General features: G+C 41.0%; 1 protein-coding gene across 3 annotated transcripts in view; it reads left to right on the top strand.

Annotated features, from left to right (window-relative positions):
* The first annotated feature begins 653 nt into the window (after window positions 1–653).
* The window catches only part of dym (dymeclin), a 412,070-nt gene continuing 405,839 nt past the window's right edge, over window positions 654–6,884 (top strand). Inside the window, exon 1 of one of the 3 annotated variants that reach the window (XM_067983422.1) lies at window positions 654–807. The gene's annotated coding sequence lies outside the window, so the exon portion shown is untranslated. Of the gene's footprint in view, window positions 824–5,451; window positions 5,470–6,884 lie in introns of those variants that run through there. The other 2 variants (XM_067983431.1, XM_067983440.1) reach the window with 2 other exon arrangements.

Raw genomic sequence — 6,884 nt, 5'->3', positions numbered from 1 at the left:
TAGAGGAGAAGACTTCTGAGATATGGGACGGTTAGAATAGCTTACCTTAATGCTATAGGTACACTCCATGGACGAATGACTCCATATAACCCAAAGACTAAAGTGTAATGCTGAAAATTTGAAATAAAAACATAAATGTTGGAAATAATTGACAACATCTGTAAAGGTTCATGTTTTGGGTGTAGGTCCTTTATGAAATGTTTTCAGATGCTGATACATTGCATTTCTGTTTTTATTTTTGAAAGGGTTGCTTCCTTTTCAGATCCACTTTGTTGATTTTCAGCAATGAGTAATTTTAAAACTAGTATGTTGCCAAAATCATGGCATCACCGCTATTGCTCTCAACAATAAACACTCACCAGAAAATGTATTTATGATACCTGACAATTACTGCATATTAAACAAGCTATGAATATGTACAAAAACCGTTGAAAATTAATCTGTAGAATGAACTGAACGGTGAAATAAATTACAATCAATCAAGTAAATAAATCCTGCAAGACCAAACTGTAGAACGCGGTAACTAAAGGGTGCAAAAAAAACCCCTCAGAAACAAGTCACTGAAAGCAAAACTACAACTCCCATAACACATAGCGAGTTCCCCTTTCAGGCATGCGCTTGACCTGTGACCCTTATCCAGTGACGCGAGCTGTGCGACGTGGAGGGCGTGAGGGAAGACGGCGGTTGGATCGTGAGTGAATTGCAGTTAATTCGCTCCTCGGTGTTTTGACCGCTGGGCTCAGCTCAGCTTTGTTTGTGCAGACAGGCCGTGCACAGTAAGCGAAACAAACGGGACCCGGACAGCAGGCGAGTAAAGCGACATGTATGTGTGGTTTTACACTGTACATAACCCAGAGCTCAGGGTGGTGATAAAAGTAAATGCATGCAGGTTGTCAGTTGTGTCAATACAGGCCTGTTACAGAGAGCGAACTGAACTCGTTTTCAGCATAGAAAATGGGATCGAGGAATTGTACTATCCAGTACAGCCTTTAAAATGTTGCTAGGACTAGATTGTAGTTGATGTAATGTCGTGCAGGTAATTTATTTAAACAACTACAACTTGCAATTCTATAGCGCCTTTAATGTGGAAGAACGTCATAAAGAATGTGAAGGAACATATTTTTCAAAGCACCCCCATAGTTATGTTGATTTTAAGCTATGTAATCTTGGTAATGTAGAGAGTATTTTGAACTATATGTACCCCCTAAAATTTTGTCTTATTTTACATGCACTGTGAGCACAGAACTAAAGGACATTATTACACATTACAAGCCTCCATCACAACTTACTTGAATGAATTGTCTGTCTGCTCCTCTCTTGGAGTTGTAAATAAGTGGTATAATTTTTCAGGTAAAGCAGTTATTTTTCTGCTGAAAAACGCTGTATGAATTTCTGATTAGAAACAGATTCGTGGGTTATAAAAATAAGTACTGTCAGAATTTTGCCTGCTTTACCTTTTGAGAATGGCAGGAAGACGGAGCTTTTCCTCAGTTCTCCTGATGACTCTAGCAAGTTTATCCAATGAATAGATGTGCTGGACAGACCTGGAAGATCCCAGCTTGGTCTCTGCTGAGTCTGCTGATATCCCTACCGGCAGCTTGGTTGATGCCAGAATTGGACTTGGTGCCTCGGTTTAGGGAGGAAAAAAAATCAGCTAGGATTTGTGATCCTGATCACTGTTTAGTGACCCTTGCTGCAAGTGTGCATCTGTGTACAATGGGCACAGACAGGATTGGGATTGGATTTGATTGTAATGCTTTCTGAGATTAAATGACCTGCTGACACACACAGACAAGGCTTACCCATGAATAGTAACCACTAGGTCTATCTAGTTCACCTTCCACCATGCTTTTTCATGCTACAACAATAATGGAGTTGATGACTAATCATGGCAATCAGTCAGTCTGCAACAGACTCAGTCAGACATGGGGGCGAGCAAAACCCGGCAGTGGTGAAAAGCTTTGGGGTCCATAGGTTCAAAGTCACCTGTTTCTCTCAAACATGATATACTTAACACACTTTGTGTCTCTGATTCCTCATATTCTGCACCCCAAATATTTTCTGAAAAAAAATCTTGAATTTGCATTTGAATGATTCAATACTTCCTGCTTCCACCGTCTCCCTAGGAAGCCTATTCCATAGATTCACTGCTCATTCACTGAAATAATGTTTCTGCAGATTAGTATTGAATATACATCCCTTCAAGCGCAGGCCAGGGCCACTCATTATACTGTTCTGGGCAAGATGAAACCGCTTGCCATAATCTACATTACCTAATCCATTTAGAATTTTAAAAACAGTAATCACATCACTTCTCAACCATCTCTTCTCCAATGAGAACATACTCAGCCTACGTAATCGCTTCTCGTATTCCAGTCCCTCCATCCCCACAATCATTCTGGTTGCCCTCTTCTGATGAATAATTACTAATTGAACAAACGATTCTGGGAGTGTTTTGCTCGAACTTATGAACTACTGAGTCTCACAGCTTTTGTTTTGAAGTTGCTCCTCATTTACCTCCAACCATTCCATAAGGTGGGGTAGGGTGGGGGGGGGGGTGGTGGTGCGGTGGTGGCTAAGTAATCTGTTTGGGGTTCATTTGGTTGGCTGGAAGATGACATGCCAGATCAGGGAAGATGGAACCAAATACTTGAAGAACCAAGAACTATCTTTGCTCTAAAGAATTCACACCAGAGTATTGTTGATGATGAATGACCAGTTAGCCTGGCTCATTATTGGGATATGGAGGTGTAGGTGTACCATTAGGGGGAGCTGGGATTATTCCTATATTCCTCCCAGCTCCAGATAATCTTGCAGCTCAGTGCCCAAATGGGTAAAGTGGTCCTAGCGGGACAAGCAGAAGGAAACTAGTCTTTTGTGCACGCACTTTGTCGGGGGAGGAAATACTTGCCAACCTAACACCTAAGCTCTCTGGGTGTGGATAATAACATCCTGCATTTATTTAGAGCTTTCAATAAAAAAAACACCTTAAGACATTTCATGGAGGAGAAACAGATGCCAAGTATTGGAAGAGTGAGGAGAGATGACTGAAAGCACGGAGAAGTAACTAAGAGCACCATAAACGTAGTGTACAAGTTTAGTTGTCAAGCATTAACATTTATAAATCATTAATGTATTATGCGTGTATCTGTCTGTTGGTGTCCTGTTGCAGTTGTCCCCTTGCTGGTGGTAGTCAAAATTTGACAAAATGGTAGGTACTAGTGATGTATTGTACACCCAGGTTTACTCTTGTCCGTTTATTGCAAAGCAGCAATTACAAAGCAAACAGAATGTTGAATTATATTGTGAGATTGGAGTTTAAGTTTGAAGCCATTCTGCAGAAGCTGTATAGTACTTCGCTCAGGCTGCTCCTTGAATATTGTATTCAGTTCTTGTCACTGAGGTGCAAAAGAAACATCCAACTCCTGGAAATGATGCAGAGAAGGGGGAACGACGAGGCTAATCCATAGTGTCAGAGAAATGAGTTACGAGGAAAGTTTATAAAACTTATCCTTTCAGCCTTGAAAGCAGGCATATGAAAGTGGACCTTTTAGAGATACTAAGTAGAAGAGAAAGGGTTAATTTTGAGTACAATTTCAAATTGAGCCATAACTCCAGACAAAAAGGATGTAGATGCAAATAGGTAAAAAGCAAATTTAGGACTGATGGCAGGAAGTACTTGGTGATTAATATCTGTAATGATCTCTCAGGTTAATGGAGGCAAAAGTCTGCAGCCATTCAAGAGGTGCTGTAATTGTGGGCGGGGGGGGGGGGATGGTGGAGGGTGCGGGGGGTAATCTCTCTATGGATGGATGAGCTAGATAGGTAAATGGCTTCCCTCACCTGTGCTTATAACTTGGTCACACCCTATTTACTTTACAGTTTTGCCTCCAACATCAATCGCAATCTCTGAGGCAAGCCTACAAAGTAAATAACCTGGTGCCAGTGCTGTCAGGTGCAGCAAAATCCTCCTCAAGAGGATTTCACTGGGGTGCTTCTGACCACTGTGCCAGGTTGGGAAAGAAAATGGCTGCTGGTGATGGAGCTTGCATTGAATCTACTACCTTCAGTTTGGTTGTGGGCAGGCTGATATCATTACTTGTCTGTACAAGTCAGCAGTACATTTTCACCATTGATGCCAGTATGAACCTCTCCCCAAGATTACATTTGAGTATATGCAATTGCAGTTGTACTCAGTGGAGTACTTAATTTTTTACTTTTCAAAATTTTTTGCACAAAGAGTAAACAATTCTCTGAAGAAGGTTGTTTTAGCAAGTTTGTACAATCAGTATATTCCAGAGTAGTCTGATGCTGATTTTATTGTGGAGTGAATATTTTGTGGTGTAAACCAATTGCACCGATGCCCTTTTGGTACAGGATCTTGCCTCTGGCTTTATGTTGACATTACAGCTGTGCTATTCACATTTTATGCTATAAGTGCAGTTAGCACCACGTGAAATTACGTTGGAGCGGAATTGTTTCTTTTGAGAAATTTAAGAGTTGTGTTTCATGGCATTATTTGCAGGTACCAAGAATTATATTACATTGCAGTGTATAGTAACAAAGCAGTGAGGAGAGAGAGAGAAGTTGACCGAAGCTGCTTTATATGTGGTACCATTTAGTTTAGATTCTGGGAGACCAGGATCCATGAACTGGCCCCTGGCATTTATGCTGCTAAATCTGATTCCTTTATCTGGGTAACATACTTGAACTAACTGTTCAAAAACTGAGTACAAGTCTGCTGCTGGAGTAAGGAAGCTGTATTTGCCTAGTAATATTGTGACAGTTTCAGGCAGGAGAAGACCTTTGGTTCATCTAACCCACCTAGCCACTGTATTCCGTAGGTGCATTTCTAATAACCCTGAATCCCATTTGTTGACAAGAACCTGTCTAGTTCCTTCTCGAAATGCATTAATGTGTCTAGTTCCACCACCAGTACCTCTAATCTGTTCCTCATACTTACCCTTTCAGTACAAAAAAGTTCCTCCTGCGTTTCCTATTTTCTTTTGTTATCCTTAATTAGTAAATATGACCCACTGTGCTTAACTTCTGTACACGGCAGATAAACTTTGATCCAATTTTTTCAAGCCTTTCATAATTTTAAACAGTTCTATCACATCCCCTCTCAGTCTCTTTTCAAGAGAGAGAAGAGTCAGGGTAGTCAGTCTTTCCTCATATGTCATTCCCTTAAGTTTTGGAATGAACTGTGTAGTCCTTCTGTGTGCCCCCTCTAATAACTGAATTTCCTTTTTGAAATAGGGAGATGGAAACTGCATCCAGTACTTCAGATGTGATCTCACCAGGAACAAATATAGTTTTAAAATGAGCTCTCTGTATTTATATGTTATACCCCTTGCTATGCATCCCAACACTCTGTTTGCTTTTTTTAACAGCCTGGGAACATTATGCTGATGGTTTGAGTGATCTGAGCACTAAAACCCGAAGATCTCTCCTGCTCCGATACCTCAAGTACATTCCCATTTAGCACATAATCCACATCAACCTACCCTCTGCCAAATCTTATAATATTACATTTACCTGTATTAAATTGCATCTGTCATTTCTCCACCTACTGAACAAGCTTGTCAAGATGCTTTTGAAATTATGTGCATTGATATTTGCCACTGCTGCCTTCTGCAGATTTGGGCACATTTCATTCCTCTAAATCACTTATAAAAATGATAAACAACAGCATTCCCAACACTGAACCTTGTGGCACTCCACTGTTAACTGGATGCCAACTTGATACCTGCCCATGAACTATTACTCGTTGTTTATCTACCAACCAACCAACTGTTTGCTAATCCATTTTGCTACATTCCCATTTATCCCATGGACTTGGACCGTATGCGGTAGCCTATTGTGTTGGACAGTGTAAAATGCCTTCCTGAAATCCAGATAGATAACATCCACTGCATCTCCCCCATCTGCAAGGCTATCTTCTGAAAGAAATCCAATAAATTAGTCAGGCATGGCTGTTGGTTATGGACAGGAATCAGGCTCAGCTATGATGCCTTTTATGGTTAAATATTCTTCTCAAATTCACTCTCTGGAGTAATACTTGAAGAATGGCCAGTTGGGAAAATGCCAGAGGGGGGTACACTTTCTGTGGAACCGAGGAAGGTATACTATGGTGTTCCCTAGCAGCTGGTGCTAGGACCACTGCTTTTCTTGATATATTTTAATGACTTGGACTTGGGTGCACAGGGCCCAATTTCAAAATTTGCAGATGACACAAAACTTGGAGGTGTAGTGAACAGTGAGGAGGATAGTGTTAGACTTCAAGAGGATGTAGACAGGCTGGTGGAATGGGCGGATGAAATTTAATGTAGAGAAGTGCGAAGTGATACATTTCGGTGGGAAGAATGAGAAGATGCAATATAAACTAAATGGTACATTTCTAAAGGGGGTGCAGGAACAGAGATATCAGGGGGTATATGTGCATTAATCGTTGAAGGTGGCAGGGCCGGTTGAGAAAGCGGTTAAAAAAGCATACGGGATTCTGGGCTTTATAAATAGAGGCATAGAGTACAAAAGTAAGGAAGTTATGATGAACCTTTATGAAACACTGGTTTGGCCACAATTGGTGTATTGTGTCCAGTTCTTGGCACTGCACTTTAGGAAGGATGTGAAGGCCTTAGAGAGGGTGCAGAAAAGATTTGCTAGAATAGTTCCAGGGATGAAGGACTTCAGTTACGTGGATAGACTAGAGAAGCCGGGGTTGTTTTCTGTGGAGCTGAGAAGGTTGAGAGGAGATTTGATAGAGGTATTCAAAATCATGAGGGATCTAGACAGATTAAATAGAGAGAAACTGTTCCCATTGGCAGAAGGGTCAAGAACCAGAGGACACAGATTTAAGATGATTGGCAAAAGAACCAAAGGCG

The sequence above is a fragment of the Heptranchias perlo genome, chromosome 1, assembly GCF_035084215.1.
Source record: "Heptranchias perlo isolate sHepPer1 chromosome 1, sHepPer1.hap1, whole genome shotgun sequence".
NCBI lineage: Eukaryota > Metazoa > Chordata > Chondrichthyes > Hexanchiformes > Hexanchidae > Heptranchias > Heptranchias perlo.
The sequence above is the reverse complement of the archived record's forward strand: the minus strand, read 5'-3'. Positions and strand labels throughout refer to the sequence as shown.